The sequence below is a fragment of the Mustela lutreola genome, chromosome 9 (assembly GCF_030435805.1).
Source record: "Mustela lutreola isolate mMusLut2 chromosome 9, mMusLut2.pri, whole genome shotgun sequence".
Taxonomy (NCBI): domain Eukaryota; kingdom Metazoa; phylum Chordata; class Mammalia; order Carnivora; family Mustelidae; genus Mustela; species Mustela lutreola.
The window spans coordinates 14,820,947-14,841,782 of NC_081298.1; the positions used below are offsets into that span (position 1 = coordinate 14,820,947).

At 44.7% G+C, this 20,836-nt stretch overlaps 1 protein-coding gene across 1 annotated transcript in view; it reads right to left on the minus strand.

Annotated features, from left to right (window-relative positions):
• SYS1 (SYS1 golgi trafficking protein) overlaps positions 1-20,836 on the minus strand; it is a 36,569-nt gene that overhangs the window by 1,031 nt on the left and 14,702 nt on the right. The window lies entirely within an intron of this gene.

Below are 20,836 nucleotides of genomic sequence, written 5' to 3' on the forward strand. Positions count from 1 at the left end.
CTGGGCCAGCCCAGGCCCTATACATCCACTTGCATTCACTCCATCTCCTTCCGGCGGCGCGCTCTGAGCCCATCACCGGAGGCAAGGGAGCATCTGGCTTGAGGACCAACTCGTCATCCTCTTTAGCCTGCCTCCCTCGATTCCTGGGACTCCGTGTCGGAGACCCCGGCCCGCGCCACAAGGCGCTGCTGCGGACGGCGAGGGATTCAAACCCAACTGGGCCAGTCAGGGCCAAAGGCAGTGTGCTGAGACCGGGTGGCCGCCGGCTGGCAGCGCGGGGGAGGGAGGCGCTGACGCCGATTCCTGGGAAAGGCTCTCCGAGCTGCCGCCCAGGTCACAGCGCTAAAAATACCCGGGGCCCCTGGGGCCGTCTGCTCCAGCGGCCCGGCGGGGGAGGAAGAGGACGAGGGTGGGGGCACCCACGGGCCGGGGGTGCCAGGACGCCCCCTCTCCCCCTCCCCCTAACCCCATCCATCTCCCGAGACCTGAGGGGCTGTCCCCAGGAGGTAGCAGAGCCAGGGCCGGGGAGAGGAAGGGAGTTGTTTACGCGACGAAAGGCGCTGGAAGAAGGGAGACGAGGTCTAGGGAGCCCGGTGAGCCCCACAAATGCAGAGCGCCCTGCCAGTCTCCGCCCCACCCGCCCTGGAGTCCACGGGAGCGAGAAAATTCCCTAAAAAGGGCCGGGGCGCCCCCGCGGCCGGGGGAGGAGGCAGCCGAGGGCTCCCGGGCGTTCGGCTAGTGCGGCCGGCCCCCGGCCCTGGTCCGCCCGCCGCCTCTGCGCACCCGCCGCCGAGCCCCTACCTGCAGCGCCCCGCGCCCCCGCTGCTTCGGTCGCTCGGCTCCGGCCAGACGGCGGCGGGGGCGTGGGAGCGAGCCGCGCCGGCCGGGGTGGGGCTGCGCCGCCGGGGCTCCCGCGGGACGGCCGGGCCCTGGGAGCCGGGAACGAGGAAGCGGCGGGCGGCGGAAGTGGGGGAGGGGCGGCGGCGGGCACCCGCGCTCGCCTCCCTCCCGGCGGCCTCGGGGAGCCCCCTCGGGCGCGGCCGCTCGCACTTCCAGGCCGGGCGAAAAGTTCCCGGCGCGCATCGTTGCCCCGCAGCTGGCCGCGCGCGTCCGCACTCCGCCCGCTGCCGGGGCGCTCGGCTCCGCACGCTCAGATCCACTTGCTGCACCGCGCTCAGCCGCGCAGCCCCGCCGCGGGGATACGCGCTGGTTCTCGACCCACGCGCACTTGCTGCTCGCGACTCCCGGGCAGCCCCGCGACAAAGCACCCGCACCCGCACCTTGGGCGAGAAGGCGCGGCGGGGAAGGGGACCCGCTGGAGCGGGGAGGGCACTGACCCGGTGCCGCCCATCAGGGCAGGTGCGCCGCGGCGGAGGGCCCGCCTGACCCTGGGACTCACCCGGCAGCCCCGGATTCTGGCTCCGGGACCGCACCGAACCGCCGCCCAGCCTTCCAGCGCGCTGGGCGGGGTGGGCGCCCGGACGGGGCGGGTCAGGGCTGCAGGGGTGGGCCGCCGCGCCGCACCCCGAGACGCCGGCGTGGAGCCAAGTCCTCCAGGGCGCGAACAGGGGCGCAGCGCGTCCAGGGTGGCGGGGGTGGAGGGGCGAGGTGCTGACTGCGGGCCGACAGAGGAAACTCTTACCCGCCTCTCCGCGCCTCCTGCTCAAACCTGGGCCATAAGTGTCTAATCTGGCAGCTACTGTACTGAGATTCTGTGCCCATTCTTCTCCTCCTCCCTCCCACCCATCCACTTGTGCTCACAACTCCAGAAGCCGCGGGGGAACAGGACGGGGTCGGGGGTTTCTGTCGGGAATACCTCTTCCATGGGGTCATTCGTTCATTCACTCAACAAGCATCCGCGAGCAAGCCAGAATTCCTCCTTAGCACCTCCCTGTCCTGTGCTAAATACTCCTCCATTCCTTGTCGATTCTCTGCCCTAAATAACTTTTCAATCCACCATTCCTCGCCGAATCCACTACCCTCTCTCCCTTGGTTCCTCCGGTAGCCTTCGATCTGGGTTTCCCGTACTCGCTCTGGCCCTGCTACATTCCATCCCTCTCCCCTCCCCTCTTCTCCCCGCAACACACAGCAGTCAGTCACCATTTCAAAACCAAGTCTGCGTTCAAAACGCCCCCCCCCCCCCCGCTTAAATCCCTCCATTGTTAGAATAGAAATCTAAGTGCTGATATCTGAGCCGAGTCTTCAAGAAATGAGTTCAACAAGCAGAGAAAGGGGGGGGGGGGGTGGGAATGTGCAAAGGGATGGAGCCATGACACATGCGGGCTTCCCTGTCAGAGGACCAGCCCTGTACAAATAGCCAAAGCACTGCTTCTTCTATTGTTAGTGGGATCTCAAAACAACCCTGTGAGAGAAATACAGCAAGCAAAAAGCAAAAAGTTACAAGCAAAATGTTTAGTTTGTGGGAGGCAAGTGGTTAAGAGCACGGGCGTGGTAGTCTGACCCTCCAGGGTTGCAAACCTAGCTCTGCATCTAGCCAGCTGTGTAAACACTTAATTTCTCTGTTCCTTGATTTCCTTACTTATTAGGTAGGAATAATTAATCCCCACCACTTATGAGATAATTCATATAAAATGCTTAGTACAGGATGTGGGTACTTTGGAGATGCTCAATAAACATTAGGTGTTTCGATTGTAATGGGTTCTGAGAAAGGGAGGAAAGTGTTTTCTTCCGTGAATTTCTGAAATTATAGGAAGTACACCCTAATAGTACTTCTACAGAGTTTGTTGAATATCTGTTGCTATTATAAGTGCTTTGTATATATTAACTTTTAATTGTCTTAACAGTTTTGTGAGGTAAATACTATTATGATCTCCATTTGACAGATCCAGAAACTGACAGACTGAGAGGTGAAGGGACTTGTCCAAGCCATACAGCAAATAAGTGATGGAATTCAAATCCACATAGGCTGCTTCCAGAGGCTGTGCTTGTAACCACTGCTCCCAGTCTGTTCCCCTTCTGTCCTGTTGCAGTTTTCATCTCCCAAGAAATGTTTTAGTCAGTTGGATTCTTATTCCTCATTAATGGATGAAGTAGATTCTTGGTCCCACTTCCTAGCACAGAGGAATGAGGCCAGCTCAGTAGTATGGTGGGTGAGAGCTCAGCTCCCAAAGCCACTTCCTCTCCCCGTTCCGGGCTTATCCCTAGGAACAGAACTCCAAGGATTATTTTGACCTGTCTTCAAGATGGTGACAGATTTGGAACCTCCATCCCTTCTCTTTGTCTGATAGTTGCCACATGAAGGGGTAGAAAGAGAAAAGCATCGAAGCTAGAGATAATTCAGGGGGCTAAGCTGGAAGGGCATCAGGCAAGAGAAAGACCCAGGTAGCAGCCTCCAGAGCAGATGGCAAAGGAAGTGGAGGGAGCCATGGAAAAGTAGATGGCTGAGACTCTGGCTTCCATCCAGGATGCAGAAAGCTGGGAAGTGCATCATTGCCACACTAATCACAATTTAAAAAAAATTGTTAGGTAGTCTATAAAATTACAACTTTCGTCAAACCCATCAGAGAGCTGAGGCTGCAGAGCAACCAATTAACCTGAATTCCAAAGAAGGACAGGAGCCTCCAAGAAGAAATGGGACGCAGGCACTGGCCCACTTGTGAGGTGGGAGGAAGACGGGGCCTCCATGCAGAAGGGTAAGGAAAGTTCATTTCCTTATGTAGATCCAGGTTTTGCTCTGGTATCACATTTTTTCTGCCTCCAGAAAGATCTACATAAAGAAGTAAAGATCTCTGGAAATGAACAGAATAAAGGTAAACAGAAGAGACAGTTTTCTGTTTTTAATCACGTTGTAAGACAACTGACTATCTAAAGACAACCGACTATCTAAAGACAACTGACTATCTAAAGTGGCCACACACTACTCTTTTGTGTGAGAAGTCACGGGGATGGAAAGTGTAGCACTGGGAATATAGTCAATAACTTTGTGTGGTGACAGATGGTAAGTACATTTATTGTGGTGAGCATTTTGTAATGTATATAATTGTTGAATGACTATGTTGTACATCTGAAACTAATGTAAAATTGTATATCACCACACTTCAATTTTAACAAGTAGCAATAGGTTGTGGATAGATAGCATACACTAAAGTAAAATGTATAACAATAACAATAAAAATGATGGGATAAGGAACTGGAAATAGACTGTTGAAGGGCCCTCTGCTATGTAAGAAGTGGTAATAACATTATTTGAATATTGACTTTGATTAATTGAAGATATATAGTAAATGCAAGGGCAACCACTAAAATTTTTTTTAAAGTATAAATAACAGGCCAATATGGAGACAAAGTGGGATAATAAAAATATGGCGAGGCATTCTCCCTGAGCCTTTTTTTTTTTTAAGATTTTGTTTATTTATTTGACAGACAGAGATCACTAGTAGGCAAAGAGGCAAGCAGAGAGAGAGGGGGAAACAGGCTCCTTGCTGAGCAGGGAGCCCAATGCGGGGCTCCATCCCAGGACCCTGGGATCATGACCTGAGCCGAAGGCAGAGGCTTTAACCCACTGAGCCACCCAGGCACCCCTCCCTGAGCCTTTTCGTGTTCAATGTGTCTTACTGACTATGTCAAGATCGCAAGGATCTGACTTCTCTTTCACATGGGCCCTTGCCTAGGAAGCTGATTGTTTATAGAGCTTGAGAGATCAGATCATGTCTTTCTCAAATCAAGGCAGGCTTGCTTACTGCTTGCTATAAAAGTTCTGGGTCTGGCTCCTCAGCCAGAGTGTAAACCCACTGTGTCTGTCTTGTGCATCTGGGACCACCATATCAGTTGTCAGACTTGGGGCCAAAGGAACCAACCAATGAACACACAACTGTGCTACTGTTCATGTTGCTTGGTGTGCTATGAGTAATCAACTGTTTCGATCAAATGCAATAAGTCTTATTCTCTATTTTTGGTACCCAACAGATGGATGTTTTTCCCTGAAAAAATGTAATTATTCCAAAGTAAGGAAGAACAAGAGAAAAAGTGAGGGGGAAAAAAAGATGTTAACTATAAAACAAATAGCAGGATATATGTTTTAAATCCAACTGTCAATGAAAGACAACCAGTTGAAAGACAGACTAGTAGAGTGGGAAGTAAAGCAAAAGGCAATAATGTACTGTCTATAAGAAACCCAATTAACTATATAGAAATATATGGGTTAAAAATAAGTGAATGGAGGGGTTCCTGGGTGGCTCAGTGGGCTAAAGCCTCTGCCTTCGGCTCAGGTCATGATCTCAGGGTCCTGGGATCGAGTCCCACATCGGGCTCTCCGCTCAGCGGGAAGCCTGCTTCCCCCTTTCTCTCTCTGCCTGCCTCTCTGCTTACTAGTGATCTCTGTCTGTCAAATAAATTAATTTTTAAAAAAAGTAAATGAGTGGAATGAGATATACCATACAAACAGTAATCAAAGTAAATTGGAGTGGCAGTATTAATACCAGACAAATGTAAACTTCAAAAAGACTATTACCAATGATGAAGAGGGATATTCATAACAATAAAAGATTCAATTCACCAAGAAGATTCCACTATTATAAATGTGACTACATCTAATAACAGAGTTTCAAAAATAGATGAAGTAAAAACCAATAGACCTAAAATAGAAAGAGAAAAATCTATATTTCAGTTAGAGAATTCAATACTGCTCTCTCAGTAATCAATAAAACAAGTAGGCAGGACAAAGAAAGGAGCATAATAGGAAGCCTGAACACTATCAACTGACTTGTTCCAACCGACACTTTTAGAACACTTTACCCACAACAGTAAACTTTCTTTTCAACTGCACATAAAACATTCACCAAGATCCATCATGGTTTAGGCTACAAAACAAACCTCAACACATTTAAGAGAGTTTAAATCATATAAAATGTTGATATGACTATACAAGAATTGAAATATAATTATATAACTAATAAAGATACCTGGGAAACACCCCCAATACTTGGAAGTAAAATACAACACTTCACAATAACTCATGAGTCAAAAATGAAGTCCAAAAGGAAATTAGAAAAATATCCTGAATTGAATGAAATTGAAATGCAGCAGCCAGCCACCCAAATAGCCCCCAGGACTCAGTGCCTTTTGTTAGTCATACCTTTGTGTAGTCCTCTGCTACACTGAATCAAGGTTACTCTGGGTGAGCAGTAAGAAATGATGGTGGATCCTGTCCAAAATTAGGATTAAAAAAAAAACAAAAGACCACAGCTTCCATCTAGGGTGTGTGTCCTCTGTTGCTTGGATCCGTCACTCTGGGGGAAGCCAGCTACAATGTTGTCAACAGCCACGAGGAGAGGCCCACGTGGCAAGCAAGAGAAGATTCCGGCCAACATCCAGAAAGAGCAGAATCCTGCCAGCAAACGGCATGAGTGAGCAGGGAAACAGATCCACCAGCCCTGGTAGTGCCTTGGGAGGACCGCAGTCCTGGCCAGCAGCTTGCCTGCAACCTCGTGAGAGACTGAGACTGGGGCAGAGCCATTTCAGGGAGAGCATTCCTGGATTCCTGCTGCCCAAAGCCTTTGTGATACTGAATCCTTGTATCAAACTGCTAAGGTGTAATGCCATGTGGCAATAGGGCAATAGGTATGGTGCAGAGACTTTGGTACTGGGGTAGAGCGCTGCTGTGTCAGCTCCAGAGCGCGGCAGTGGCGTTAGAACTGGCCACAGACAGAGAAGAGTGCTGTCAAAGGGCTTTGGAAAAGCTGCTGAGAGAAGCCTTTAATAAGGCCACAGCCAGGACAGACGGGAAAGTGGGTAAATGCTCCTGGAAACCGTGGGAAGAGGAAGCTCATTATGTCAGGACCCAGAGGTTAACAGACCTGAGCCTCGCAGACCTGTGCCGGCAGGAAAGAGGAGAGCAAGGAGTGTGCCCAATGAACTGGGTGATGGAGCTGCGGACATGGCCAAGCAAGGTGGTCAAGGTGCCACCTAGTTTCTTCTTGCTGCTGACAGTAAAATGCCAGCAGGGAGAAAGGAATAAAGCAGCAGTTCCCAAGTGACAGCAAGGCCACTTCCCAGGGGGGACATTGGCAATGTCTGAGACACTTCTGGTTGTCAGAATGGAAAGGCTGCTACTGACATCTAGTTGGTAGAGGCCAGAGATACTCTTAAATATCCTCTAGTGCACAAGACAGGCCCTCTCACCCCTGCCCTCCAACACAAACACTCATCCTGCCCTGAGTGTCCGCAGTGCCAAGGCAGAGAAACCCAGAGCTCAAAGGAAGCATTGTTGAATTTGAGGGAATTGGGACTTCATGCTACAAAATTCTCAGCCACTCCAAATGGCAAATGATCATAACATTAAGTGGTTTCCTAGCAAACCTCAAATCCAGGGCATTGAAAACATCCAAAACAACATGGTCCAAAAATGAAACTGAGGGGGCGCCTGGGTGGCTCAGTCTGTTAAGCATCTAAGCTTAACCTTCGGCTTAGAGCATGATCCCGGGGTCCTGGGATGGAGGCCCTCGTTGGGCTCCCTGCTCATCGGGGGAATCTGCTTCTCCCTTTCCCTCTGCCCCTCCCTTCCCTTGTGTTTTCTCTCTCCTCTCCCTCTCAAATAAATAAATCTTAAAAAAAAAAAATGAAACTGAGACTATGGCTACAAAATCTTGAGTTTACATCTCAGGGAGATTAAAGGCAATGCCTCAGAGTACTATTCAGTCCAGATAAAAGATCGATAAAGAAATTATAGGAGTGCCTCACTAATCCTTTGACTCAAACAACAAGGGTTCTAGAAAGCTTGGGGGAGTTGTCCTTAGCCATTCCAGCAGAAGCCTAATGCAGAGAAGGGTTTATTTCAAAGAAATTGTGGGCATGGCTTTTGTCTATTAGTGTGCCCTGAATAAGATTGAGTGACCTACAAGTTCTTAAAAGGATTATAGATCGAGAAACATCTCCAGCTTGGATATATAGGGATAAAGAGAGTATAAAATAAAAACAGGATTTTTGGTCATGAACGAAATGGAGTAGATGCATTCCTCTCTATCCATCCCACTAAGTACAGCTTAAAATGCTGGTCGTTATACCTCAAACAAACATAAGAAGGCAGATCAATCAGGAAACCTAGTAGGTTTCCTTTTTGCTGGGTTCTGGAGAAGACTGCAACCTGGAAATGCCAAATAGGCACAGGTAAAAATTGTCCCCATGAAAAGCCTGTTTTCTCTTGTCAAAGGACTGAGAAAGGGGCACCCTAGCAAGACAGAAATCTTCTCACATTAAATGTCCTACTCCAGCAATACTAGAGGAAAAACCATTCCCAGCCTCGACTAACAAACAGGGGAAAACCAGACTTCAATATTTGTCCTGTAACAAAAGGTAACAGGGCAACTCCCCCACTTCACCTCTGAGTGGTGTGAGAGCTTGGAGACCAGGTGAGAGACGGCTTCATCACTGCCGAGCAGTAACAAGTACCCTTCCCCAAAAATCCCTCCCCATTTCCATGGTGTCAGAGGAGACCATGTGCAGAACCACGCTGCCATCCCCATCCAGCAATAATGAGGCAACACTCCCTTCCCCCAGTATAAAGGAGGCCAAGTGTAGAGCCTAGATGTCAATCTCTGCCCAGCTATAATGAAATAAACCTGCCCTTGCCCTACTGGGTGGTATGAGTGGGGTCACGCACCTAGCCTCAATTTTCACTCTCACCTGATGATAAAGAGTTGGTGCCCCCCGTCTCACTGGCCCAGGTCATCTGAGCCTGCTAAAACAGAAGATTTAAATGAGATCCCAGAGTCTCATAACAAAACTTCCAAAACGTCTAGGTAATAACTGAAAATAATACATCATACCTTGAACCAGGAAAATCTCAATTTGGGTAAGAAAAGACAAACAACAGATGCCAACAGATCACAGCGTTGCTGGCTTTATCTGACTCTGATTTTAAGATAGCCACTATAAAAATGCTTCAACAAACATGCCTGAAATAAATTTAAAAATTTAACAAAACTCAGGAAAAAAATAGAAGACATAAAGAAAATAGAAATCTTAGAACTGAAGAAAAAATTACTGTGCTGGGTTGAATAGCGTTCTCTAAAAATTCATGTCTATTCAGTACTACAGAACATAACCTTATTTGGAAATAGAGTCTTTGCAGAAATAATTAGGTAAAATGAGGTCATACTGGATTAGTGTGGGCACTAAATCCAATAACTCGTCTCTTCTATAGGAAGACTATGTGAAAACACAGAAAGATACCCAAAGGAGACCAACATAAGAGAGGGAGGCAAATACCAGGATGATAGGTCTGTCAGCCAAGGAACACCAGGGATTGATGGCAATCACCACAAGCTAGTTAGCCTTGGGGCAGAGTCTTCCTTAGAGCCTACAGATAGAATTAACACCTTGATTTTTGGACTCTTGGCTTCCAGTACTGTGTGAAATAACTTCTACAGTTTTAAGCTGTCAAGCCAGTTGTTACAGCAGGTAGGTCTAGGAAATTAATACAGAAACCAAATTTTAAAACAACAGCAAAACAACAAAAACCTTACTGGAGAGGCTCAGTAGAAGAATGGAGATCATGTATGAAAGGATTGGTGAATTTGAAGAGAGAACAGTAGAAATACACAATCTGAAAAAGAGAGAAAATTATATTAAGAAAGAAAGAACGAACCAACAGAGCCTGAGGAACCTGGAAGACAGTAACAAAAGATTGAACATTTCTGTCGCTGGGGTCCCAGTGGAGAGGAAAAGGAAGTGAAGCTGGAACAACATTCAAGAAAATAATGGCTGAAAATTTCCCAAATTCAACAAAGACCTGAACCTCCAGGATCAAAAAGCTGACCGAATCTCTAACATAAACCCAAATGAATCCATGATGACACATACCATAATCAAACTTTTGAAAACCCAAGTCAAATGCTATCTTACGGAGATAGAGAAATGCTGTCTTACGGAGAGGAGAACTACAGTTCAGTTGCAGCAGGTTCTCATGACCCATGGAGGCCAGAGCAAAAGTAGCACAAGAGTTTGAAGCAGTGAAGGAAAGCACAGTCAATCCAGAGTGCTTGACAAAGACTCTCTCCTTGACCAAGCTCTACCCGGGCTCCTCTGAGCCCTCTTTTTGACCAGGCCTTAACCTTGGTCTATAAAGATTTAAACAAACACTAACATAGTTTTTAACAGCTCAAGACTTAATTCCTAGGATGACCCCAGACCCCTTAAAGTGACTGCCTGAGAAAATGCAAGACTGCCAAATGAATTCACTGTTTGTTCCCGCTAACCCCTGAAGATAGGACCCCTGTCTGCCAACAGCAAGATACACATCTCTGTGGGAGGGTAGGAGCCTAACATCAGTAGTGCCAGTTAGCAAACCTAGATGGGTTTCACATGGCCCAATATCCCCTTTCTGCTTTCTGTAAATTTTCACTTCCTTAACTCTATAGCACCTCCCTCAATCCGTCCCTATTCCCAAATTCCTTAAGATGCTGAGTCATCTCTGTACAAATCAAAGTTGACTTCAGTTCACACTGGGTTCTTTTTCCTATTACAACAGTGTATTTTTTTTCTTAAGATTTTATTTATTTGACAGACAGAGATCACAAATAAGCAGAGAGCAGGCAAGGGGTACGGGAAGCAGGCTCCCTGCTGAGGAGAGAACCCGATTCGGGTTCTCGATCCCAGGACCCTGGGATCATGACCTGAGCCAAAGAGGCTTTAACCCACTGAGCCACCCAGGCATCCCTGTCTTTCCTACTTTAAATAATTTGTTTATCTCTGACATGCTATACCCAGTGAGAAGACCTTTGAGGAATAAGAAATCAAGGCATTCTCAAATAAAGAAATATTAAGAGAATTTGCTGTCTGAAGACCTACCCTAAAAGAATGACCAAAGAGGGCCCCTGGCTGGCTCAATCCATGGAGCATGCAGCTCTTGATTTCAGGGTTGTGAGTTTAAATTACTTTAAAGAACAAAATCTTGGGGCCCCTGAGTGGCTGAGTGGGTTGAGCCTCTGCCTTAGGCTCAGGTCATGATCTCAGGGTCCTGGGATCAAGCCCTGAACTGGGCTCTCTGCTCAGCAGGGAGCCTGCTTCCTCCTCTCTCTCTGCCTGCCTCTCTGCCTACTTGTGATCTCTGTCTGTCAAATAAATACATAAAAGCTTTAAAAAAATAAAGAATAAAATCTTAAAGAAAGAAAGAAAACACCATAGATTAAATAAAAAACGGAATCCTAAAAAATGTTTGAGTAACACAGGAAGGATGGAAAAATGGAACAGAGTAATGAAAAGCAGAGGAAACAAACAATAAAATGGCAAATGGAAGCGCTAAGACACAAATAATTATATGAACAGGAAATGGCCTAAATACATCATTTAAAAATGAGAGAGACCTGTAAAATAACATATGAAAAAATGGCCCAAATAAAAGCTATCAACAAGAAATTCACTTCAAGTATCATGACATACGTAGGTTGAAAATAAAAGGATTGAAAAAGATATGCCATACAAACAGTAATCAAAAGACAGCAGAATCTGCCATCTTAAAATCAGATAAAAGAAAATCACCAAGAAAAGAGGTTACATTACGTAATGATAACAGAGTCAAACCATGAGGAAGACAAAGCAATCCTAAATGTATAGACACCAAATTGAGAGAACCGAAAGGAGAAACAGACAAGTCCACTCCCAGAGTTGGAGACTTCAACACATCTCTAAAATACTGATAGAGGGGCAACTGGGTGACTCAGTCAGTTAAGCGTCTGTCTTTGGCTCAGGTCATGTGTCCTGGGATCGAGCCGTGCATCGGGCTTTCTGCTCAGCAGAGAGCCTGCTTCTCCATCTCCCTCTGCTGCTCCCCTGCTTGTGCTCTCCCTCTCTCTCTTTCTCTCTCTCACTCTCTGTCAATAAATAAATAAATAAATAGATAGATAAAATCTTTTTAAAAAAATAAAACAAAATACTGATAAAAATATTAAGCAGAAAAGCAGCAGAATACGTAAGAACTTAACAAAACCATCATCCAAAAGGATCTGACTGATATTTAGAGAACACTCCACCTAACATCACTGAGATACACATTCTTTTCAAGTGCCCATGGAATATTGACCCCAACAGACAATATCCTAAGCCCAAAGACGACCTCAAGAGACTTAAAACAATCAAAATTATGCAGTGTGTGTTCCCTTGACCACAACGGAACCAAACAGATCCAAGTTAGTAACAGAAAGGTGACAGGAAAATCCAAACATATGTAAATTAAACAACATACTTCTAAAAAGTCTGTGGGTCAAAGGGTAGATCTCAACAACACTTTTTAAAATTTAGCTGAATGCAAAGTATCAAAATATGTGGGGCACAGCTAAAGCAATGCTGAAAGAGAAATTTACAGCACTAAACGTTTACTTTCAGAAGAAGAAAGACCTCCAATTAATAATCTAAGTTCTTGCCTTAATAAGAATCAGAGCAAAAATCCCAAAGAACTGAAAATAGAAAAACAATAGAGAAAATCAAAGGAACAAAAAGCTGGTTCTTTGGAAAGATCTATAAAATGGACAAACCTCTAACAAAATTGAACAAAGGGAAAAAAAGGAGAAGACCTAAACTATCAATTTCATGAGTGCAACAGAGGATATCCCTACCGGTTCCCAGACATTAAAGAGATAATAAGGGTCTACTAAGAACAATTATACACACACAAATTTGGCAATTTAGATGAAAAGGACCAAATTCTCAAAAAGTACAAACTGCCAAAACTCACCCAACATTAAATAGATAATAAAAATAGCCCTATAATTATTACATTGAATTTGTAGTCAATGCAAAACACACACACACACACACACACACACACACACACACACACACCTCTTGAAAAAGAAATATCCAGCACTAGATAGTTTCACTGGAGAAATCCACCCAATATTTATTAGAAGAATTAATACCAATTCTACACAATCTCTTTCAGAAAATAGTATAGGAAGGAACACTTCTCAGTGTAATTTCAAGAGGTTAGTATTACCAAACCCAGACAAAGACAGTACCAAAATAAAACAAAACACAACACAATATAAACATTTCATCTACATTATCAAATTGGAGGGCATGGAGTTGATCCTGGTATTCCTTTATTATCCTTTTGCTCTTCCTAGGATCAGTAGTGGTGGCCTCTTTTAAATTTCTGACATTGCTGGTTTGTGTCTTCTTTTCTTTTATCCTTTGTTAGGTTGGCTAGAGTTCTGTTGATTTTATTTACTTTTTCAAAGAACAACTTGTGGGGTTCATTGATTTTCTCTACTGCATTTGTTTTCAATTTCACTGATGTCTGCTCTAATTTTTATTTTTCTTCTTTTGCTTGCTTTAGACTTAAACTGCCCTTCTTTCTCTAGTTTTATAAGGTGAAAGCTTAAATTAATCTCTGATCTTTCCTCTTTTCCAATATAGGCACTAGTGCTATAAAATTCCCTTTCTAAGCACTGTTTTCATTGACCCTACACTTCAGATAAGTTGTATTTTCACTTTCATTTAATTCAAAAAATGTTAAAGATTTTATTTACTTATTTTCAGAGAGAGAGAGAGAGCACGCAGAGGGGGTTGGGGGGTGGCAGAGAGAGAGAGAGAGAATATCTCAAGCAGACCCCTGCTGACAGCAGAGCCCTCCGTGGGGCTCGATCTCATGACCCCGAGATCATGACCTGAGCTGATATCAAGAGCTGGACACTTACCTGGATGAGCCACCCAGATGCCCTAGTTCAAAATATATTTGAGGTTTTTTTGAGATTTCTTCTGTGATTCATGTGTTATTTAGTAGTGTATTGTCTAATCTCCAAATATCTTGAACTTTTCTAGCTATGATTATTGGTCTTTAATTTAATGCCATTGTGGTTTGAGAACATACTTTGTATGATTTCTATTCTTTTAGATCTGTTAAGATGTGTTTTAGGGGCCCAGAATGTGGTCTGTTATGAATGTTCCATATGAGATTGAGAAGAATGTGTATTCTGCTGTTTAGTGGATGAAATATTCTATAAATGCCAGTTAGATCAGGTTCACTGACGGTGATGTTCAACTCTATACTTACTGATTTTCTGCACATTTGATTTATATATATTGAAAGAAAGGTGTTGAAGTCTCCAACTATAATGGTGGATTTGTCTATTTCTCCTTGGAGTTCTACCAGTTTTTGCCTCACATATTTTGACACTCTATTGTTAGGGGCATACATATTAAAGATTATTGTGTCTTCTTGGATTATGGACTCCTTTATTATTTAATGATCCTCTTTATCCCAGATAAAGTTTCTGGTTCTGAAGTCTGCTTTACCTGAAGTTGATATAGCTACTCCAGCTTTCCTTTGATTAGTGTTAGGATGGTATGTCTTTTTCTATCCCTTTATTTTTAAACTATCTTTGGCTTTATATTTAAAGTGGGGTTCTTTTAGACAACATATAATTAGGTCTTGGTTTTTTGTCCACTCTGACAGTTCCAGTCTCTTAATTAGAATATATTCAGGCCATTCACACTTAAAGTGAATATTGATAGAACTGCCATAACATTGATCATGTTTATAACTATTTGTTGTACTTGTTCTTTATTTTTTAAAAGGCTTTATTTAATTATTTGACAGAGAGAGACAGCGAGACAGGGAACACAAGCAGGGGGAGTGGGAGAAGCAGTCTCCCCACTGAGCAGGGAGCCTGACTTGGGGCTTGATCCCAGGAGCCTGGGATCATAACCTGAGCCAAAGGTAGACACCCAATGACTGAGCCACCCAGGCACCATATTTCCTTTTCTTTCTTCCCCTGTTTTTCTGCTTTATTTTGTTTTGAGCACTTTATGTGATTCTATTTTTCTCGCCTTTCTTAGCCTATCAATTACACTTCTTTAAAAAAAAAATTCAGTCATTTCCCTACAGTCTATAATATATATTTACAACTATTTTAAGTCTACTCTCAAGTAACACTATACCAGTTCAAGGGTAGTACAGGTACTGTATAAAGGACCCAGAGGCCTTACAAAAACAGACACAAAAATCTTCAACAAAATATTAGCAAAAATTCAATCCAGAAATAAACAAAAAGAATTAAACACCAAAACCAAGTGGAATTTGGGGTGCCTGATTGGCTCAGATGGTTAAGCATCTACCTTTGGCTCAGGTCATGAACCCAGGGTCCTGGGATCGAGCTCCGAGTCTGACTCCCTTCTCGGCAGGGAGCCTGCTTCTCCCTCCCCATCTGCCTCTCCCCCGTTCATGCTCGCTCGCTCACTCTCTCTCTCATAAATAAAAATTTAGAAAAAAACAAGTGGAATTTATTCAGGCATGCAGGCATAGTTCAACATTCAAATATAAATTAATATAATCTACCACAGTAATGAACTCAAGAAGAAAAATTCACATGACCATATAAACTGATGTAGAAAAACATTAGGCAAAATCCAATGTCCATTATTATAAAAACTCTCAACAAACTAGGAATAGAGGGTAACTTTGAACTTGATAAAGAGTATTTACAGAAAACCTACAGCTAACATCATATTTACTGATGAAAGATAAGATCAAGCCAAGGATGACTGTTCTCATCACCTTTACACAACATGGTACTGGAAGTCCTACTTAGCAAAATAAGACCAAAAGAGGAAATTAAAGGCATATAGATGGGGGAAATATTTCAAAGCAAGTATATTACAAAGGACTCAAATCTAAGATACATAAAGAACTCTCAAAACTCAACAGCAAACAAATAATCCAATTAGAAAATGGGCAAAAGACCGTTAATTCATCAAAGAGGATAGAGCTGTGGCAAACAACACATTAAAATATGTTCAACATAGGGGCACCTGGGTGGCTCAGTAGGTTAAAGCCTTTGCCTTCAGCTTAGGTCATGATCCCAGGGTCCTGGGATCGAGCCCCGCATCGGTCTCTCTGTTCAGTGGGGAGCCTGCTTCCTCCTCTCTCTCTCTCTGCCTGCCTCTCCACCTACTGTCTGTCAAATAAATAAATAAAAATCTTTAAAAAAAAATGTTTAACATCAATAACCATTAGGGAAATGCCAATTAAAACCAAGGTGTATCTACACCACACTACACTACACTACACGTGTAGATATCACTACACACTTACTAGAATAGTTTTAAAAAATAGTGACCATACCAAAAGCAGGTCAGGGTGCAGAGAAAACAGATCATACATATGTTGCTTGTGGGAATGTAAAATAATATAGTCACTATGGAAAAGAGTTTGTGTCTTCCTAGAAAACTAAACAGACACTGTATGATCTAGTGATTGCATTCCTCGGCACTTACTACAGAGAAATGAAAACTATGTCTGTGCAAGAACCTATACATAAATGTTCACAGCAGCTTTTATAATAGCTCTAAATTAGCAATGACTCAAATATTGTTCAATGAATGAATATTTAAACAAATTGTGGTACATTCCATACTGTAGAATAAAACTCATCTAAAAAAAAAGAGGGGGGACAAATCATTGATACATGCAACAACTGCGTGGATATTGAGGGCATTATTCTGAGTGAAAAAAAGCCAAACTTGTAATGTTACATACTGTAAGATTCCATTTATAGAACATTCTTGAAATAACAAAATTATAGAAAGGAAGAGGGGTTGCCAGGGGGTAGGGTGGCAGGAAAAATGGGTGGGTATAGAGCATGAAGAACCCTGAGGATACCACAGCTCTGCATCTTGATTGTGGTGGTGGTGGTTACATGGATCAACAAGTGGTTTTGATATTATAATGTAGTTGTGTAAGATGTTACCATTGTGGGGGGGGGGGATTGAGTGAAAGGTCATAGGACATCCATGCATTTATCTTCTTGGAATTTTCTGTGAATCTATAGTTATTTTTTAAGTTTATAAGGAACTATTGATACAGCAACAACATGGGTGGATCTCAAGAGCATTATGCTGAGTGAAAAAAGCCCCTCTCAAAAGGTCACATGCTCTATGATTCTATTCACATAACATTCCTGAAATGACAAAATTATAGAGAAGGAAAACAAATTAGTGGTTTCTAAGGATTAGGGATGGATGCAGGGAGAGGGGTTGATAGCACAAGGGAGATCTTAGTGATGATAGAACATACACACACGAGTGAATGCATGTAAAACTGCTAAAATCTGAATCAGGTCTGTGGATTATACAATGTCAGTTTCCTGGTTTTTGTACTGTATATGTTGTAAGGTGCCACCCTTGGAGGAAACTGTACTACCTTCGTAACTCCCTACAGATCTATAATCATTTCAGAATTTACAAAAATAATTGAGAAAAATTAAAAGAGGCCTTTGAGCCTCAAAATTTTATTGGCAGGAAGCATGTTGAGAAAAATGAGCCCAGGGTGGTGGGATCGAGCCCTGCATCAGGCTCTCTGCTCAGCAGGGAGCCTGCTTCCTTTCTTCTTTCTCTGCCTACTTGTGATCTCTTTTGAATAAATAAATAAAAGCCTTTGGGAAAAAAAAAAAGGCTCTGCACTGTGGAGTCCATTTATATGATAGTCTGGAAAAGGCAAAGCTGTAGGACCAGAAAATGCATCAGCTGTTTCCAGCGCCAGGAAAGGAGAAGGGGTTAATTGCAAAGAGATTGCACGGGGTGGGAGGGAACGTGAGGGGATCATAAAACATTCTATATATTGGGCGCCTGGGTGGCTCAGTGGGTTAAGCCGCTGCCTTTGGCTCAGGTCATGATCTCAGGGTCCTGGGATCGAGCACTGCATCAGGCTCTCTGCTCAGCAGGGAGCCTGCTTCCTTCTCTCTCTGCCTGCCTTTCTGCCTACTTGTGATCTCTGTCTGTCAAATAAATAAATAAAATCTTAAAAAAAACCACATTCTATATATTGATTGTGATGGTTTGCACTTGTCAAAACCCATGGAACTGTTCACTAAAAAGGACTAATTTTACTGAATTAGAAGATATCCCAATCAACCTGACTTCAAAGTTACCAAAGCACAGACTATGAGAGGAAACAAGAGCGGGACCTCACACCCTGTGGATGGCTGAGGAAGAAGAAGGAGAGCAAGAAGGAGGGGGAGGAGGAGGAGGAGAAAGGAAAGAGGAAGTGGAGGAAGAAAATAAGTGTCGGTGAAGATGTGGAGAAACTGGAACCCTTGTGTCCTGTTGGCGGAAATGTACCATGGTGCAGCCACTACAGAAAACAGCATGGCAATTCCTCAAAAAATTAAAAATAGAATCATCGTGTCATCCAGTTAGTTGTGGGTATATACCCAAAAGAATTTAAAGCGGGGTCTTAAAGAGATATTCATACACCCATGTTCCTAGTAGCATTATTCACAATAGCCAAAAAAGGTAGACGTAATCCAAGTGCCATGGATAGATGAATGAACAAAATATGGTATACAGTAGAAGATTATTCTGCCTTAAAAAGGGAAGAAAATTCCGACATAGGCTATGACATGGATGGACCTGGAGGACACGGTGCTAAGTGAAATCAGCCAGACACAAAGAGACAACTGTTGTACGATTCCACTTACAAGGGTTACTTAGAGCAGCCACTTTCCTAGAGGCAGAAAGCAGAAGGCTGACTTCCAGGGCCTGGGAGGAGGGGAAGATAGGGAGTCAATGTTTCATGGGTATTGAGCTTCAGTTTTGCAAGACGAAAACGAGTTCTGGAGATGCATGGTGGTGATGGCTGCGCAACAAGGAGACTGTGCTTAACTCTACCGAACTGTACACTTGAAAATGGTTAAGTCGGTAAATTTTATGTTATGTGTATTTCACCACAACTAAGGAGAAAAAGAGTGGTGGTTTTTCCACTCAAGAGCCTTGGAGTTGGTCCACAAGGCTGTGTGTCACTGGGTAAGGCTCCCTCCCCACCGGTGGGTTTCCTGTGTAGGTGGAAGGACCAGACGGGACGGAACATGGAAAGTGGCTGTGGGAGTCTCTGCCAGAGTAGAGTCTGGGCATGGAGAACTCCCTGCCCATGGGGGTGAAATGCTCAGACAGACACCGATTCTGAGGGAGGTGAGCACGTGAGGGGAAAGCGCGGACTAGGACAGAGTGGCAGGGCCAGTAGGCCAGGCCCCCAGCACCAAATCTAGCCACTTTGCCTTGGCTGCCAGAGCCCTTCCAGAGGGTCTCTGCAGCCTCGGGACAAACTCCAAGTCCCTTGGTGGGAAAGCCCCAGCCAGCCAAGGTACTCTGGGCCCCTTCTTTCTACTCTAGCAACATATAAACTGTTCATAATCCTTTTCCACACCTATGTTTTCAAAATTCCCTCTTTAGAGAAAGTGCAGTCTAGCTCACATCCCTTTGCCCGGCCAACTTCCACTCCTTCATTCCTCGTTACCGGGTCTACAAAGACTTGTCAGCCTCCGTGGGCTGGTCTTCTGGAGTTCACCAGCCCCTGGGATTACCTTTGTCATTGGTAATGCTGTTTACTTCACTTTTTCAAAAAATCCTTATTGTGACCTACCAGGCTCTGGGGGTTTATCAATGAATAGAACAGACAAAACTGTCACTGGAAAGCCCATATTCTAGCAGTACCTCCCTCCGGGCCCATGAACTTCCTGAGAGGAAGCCTGCTCTGCCTGCAATGTTGCTCTCCCGAGTGTGTAGCACACAGTGGGACCCCAGGCCCTTGACGCCTGGGCGCTGAGTGGCCGTTGTAGAGGGCCCCGAGGCAGCCCACCAGAGTCCACGTGGTAAGGGCTGAACTCATGCTGGCAAGAAGAGGAGCCAGGAGTAGTGGGTTGGACAGAAGGGAGAAGGGGAGAGGGAGTGTCCCCCACTCTTGAGTCACCTCCAGGCTTCTCCCTTGGGTCACAGAACGTTACCCTCCCCTGTTCACCCTAATAATAAAGGACACTGACAAGGACAAAGATGTTCTGTAGCCTAGGCTTGATCTGTCACCCCTAAAAGGCAGGGCTAAGCGGCCCCTATGCCTACACACCCCCCTGCCCTAGAGGTGGTATGGTGGAGAGTAGTTCTCACTTGGCTGGGCGTCGGACTGGCTGAACGACTTGGGGCTGGGAAGCTGTTTTCCACAGGCTCTTCTGGTTACCCATGTGGCCAGCTAGGCAGGTCCTTCAGAGCAGCCCTCCTCTGCGCCAGCCCTTCACCGCACCGCCACCCCACCCTCATGTCCTGCTGCTTCCAGTCTGCCTTCAGGTCCCTGCTCAAATCTCATCTGGTTGGCAAATGCGGACCATTCCACCCTTTTTAAAACAAGCAAACGTTTTACTTTGCTCTCCCTCGGCCCTCTGTCCTGTTTACGTTTCTCCCCACACTTATTTCCCTCTGCCATGACAGTGGTGTGCTGGAACTGACTCATAAGGGCTTGTAAAAGCCTATTATGCTTCCACGAACTCCACTGACCAGTCATTAAGCCTAGCGATCATTAAGAATTAAATTATGCAAACTTAATTTAATTAATGATGTTAAAAACAAAGGTGAAAAACGCTCAAACTCATCACTTTCCAATTGCTTGCTACCTTTTGCTACTGTCTGGGTTCTTGAGAATCTTCCCATCCGTGGGGCGACAGTGGGCGGGCGGTAGGCTACTGCGCGTTTCCATTCAACTGTGTTTTCGGTGACATTACGCTGGTAGCCGGAAATCAGCCCTGGTAGGCGTTTTTAACCCCAGAGAAACAGGTACTTGTTATAAATCAGGTTTTATTATTTTATTGATTGTCTACACCAGGGGTTGATCATGGGCCAAATTCACTCCAACTCTTCTTGTAAATAAAGTTTTATTGCAACACAGCCATGCCTACTCATTTGCTAGCATCCGTGGCGGCTTTCACACTCCAGTAGCAGAGGGGAGCAGCTGTAATGATATGGTCTGCGAAGCCTGACATACTTATGATCTTGCCCTTTACAGAAGAAATTTGCTGACCCCTGGTCTAGCCTTAAGAAACAACGGAGAAAACGTTAATAA